This window comes from Sabethes cyaneus, chromosome 2, assembly GCF_943734655.1.
Source record: "Sabethes cyaneus chromosome 2, idSabCyanKW18_F2, whole genome shotgun sequence".
Taxonomy (NCBI): domain Eukaryota; kingdom Metazoa; phylum Arthropoda; class Insecta; order Diptera; family Culicidae; genus Sabethes; species Sabethes cyaneus.
The window spans coordinates 192,566,004-192,568,021 of NC_071354.1; the positions used below are offsets into that span (position 1 = coordinate 192,566,004).

The 2,018-nt window shown below is 38.8% G+C and overlaps 1 non-coding gene across 1 annotated transcript; it reads left to right on the top strand.

The window, feature by feature from the left end:
- On the top strand, window positions 1-73 carry Trnam-cau (transfer RNA methionine (anticodon CAU)). The gene has a single exon. It is a non-coding gene; the product is annotated as a tRNA-Met (tRNA).
- Window positions 74-2,018: the final 1,945 nt, after the last annotated feature.

The window sequence follows — 2,018 nt, forward strand, 5'->3', positions numbered from 1 at the left end:
GCCTCGATAGCGCAGTCGGTAGCGCGTAAGTCTCATAATCTTAAGGTCGTGAGTTCGATCCTCACTCGGGGCAGATCCTTGTTTTTGTTTGTTTGTTGTGTTGATTTGTTCCTGCTACTGTAGTCCACTTCGCTTTAACTAAATGTCACGACATGTTTTCTGAAAACAAGAGAGTTGGTTTGTTCATGTATGTTTTCATTCAACCAAGACTGCGTTTTTTCGTTCATATTTTACTTATTTTTAGCGTAACTCGCTATTCGATGTTTGTTTTCTGTACCTCAAGAATATTAACCTAAATTATCGATGAAATTTTTGAAATTGACTGTACTCTCATTCACTTTAGTACCCTTATTGAACGCATGGACTTGTGTTCGAATATACAGACAATACCTACGAGTACTGATAATGAAAAAACACAACCAAACAGTGAATTCGAACTATTGACCGCAAGGTGTTTCACCTCTGTTCGCGTGACAAAAATCCACCGGGCGGCTCTAGACCATCGACCGTGCCAAATTCCGAAAACAATGAGGAAAATTATAATTCGCAGACAGTTTTGTCCACATCGTCACACCGGAGCTCCCGCGGTAAATGAAAGACTTTTGCATATTTAGTTGGTTCTGTAGCGCTACCTACCTGCGAGAACCAGAGGACTACAGGGGCAGTTGTGTACATAAAAGTGCTGTAAGTTAATCCATTGTTTTCACCATGATTATCATCCATCGGTGTGAATGAAAATCCAACGCACCCGCGCGCTCGCTTGCGGTAGGATGAATATTTAAATAGTTTAAAAGCTGCTTTTGCATTTACAGCGGAACAAAATTCAGTGTTTCAACCGTGGCTACTGTTGATGATGAGACTGACACTGTGCTTACATGTTAATATTTAAAATGATTCAATTGTTGTCAACAGTCGGTGATTTTGTTTTATTATCTGCTCTTCAAATTCACAGAACAATTCGAACACAACCTACGGTGGGTGCAGTTTTTTCAACTCTTCACTTCCTCATTTAGTCGAGCGCCCGTTCATTAACGAACGATAATCTGAATGTCGTGTTTGGGATGACGGGGGTTGGGGTTTTTTTTTTGTTCTCGCCCTCCCAAATGAGAAAATTCAAGCAAATTTTCAAGTTCAATGTTTCAATGTTGTTACCTTCCGCACGCCATTTCCACCAGAGAATGCAGAGGTCGCCGAACGCCGCCCGCCGCACAGTGGTTACAGAAGCCACGTTTGCTGAAGCAAATTTGCGAAACTACGTTGGGTGTTCTCGTCGGGTGTGGGATGAAAAACCCATACCATACAGTGTGTGTGTGTGTGGTTTTTGCATTGTGGGAAAATTCCTAGATGCATTTTGGTTAGTTAATACCCGACCCATCTGTTTAACGGTACAGTCATCGGTACATAAAAAGCCGTTTTCCTGCTACGTGTACAAACATGCAAGCCTCAAATTGTCTATTGTTTAGATTATCCTATAGATACTCGGAAGGCTGAAGCCTTTCGAAGGTCGTTCGATTTTAGATGATTTCCTTTCACATTAAAAGTTAATAAAATAATTATTTATTTTAAGGATCAACCGTGTTCAACTAAGTTACCTTCAATCGCAAGCAATTGAAAGTTTCGGTATGAACTTTGATCCGGTATTTTCCATTTCAATGCAAAGTTGAAGCTTCAAGGGAAAGAAAATAAATAAAAGCAAAACTCGCTTCCGATCAGTTCATTTTGCCTAAAGCGATAAAAATGTAAATATTTTCTGTATCAAATAGATACTACTTTTTTATAGGGAATCCCAGGAAAAATGCGACCCTCGTCTTTCTATGAAGCGAGCAAAAGAGAAATAGTTGAATAAACTTTTGCATTTTTTTATTCTAAGCAGCTTTATATCTACGTGAAATAGAACTGTTGAAATCTTTCAAGCGAAGTTCATCTTGAAAAAATAGCAATAAAAATCAAAGTTTCACATCGTGAGTACCAACTAAATTGTCATAAGCTTCAATCATTTTAATAGTTGGTTAAAAACA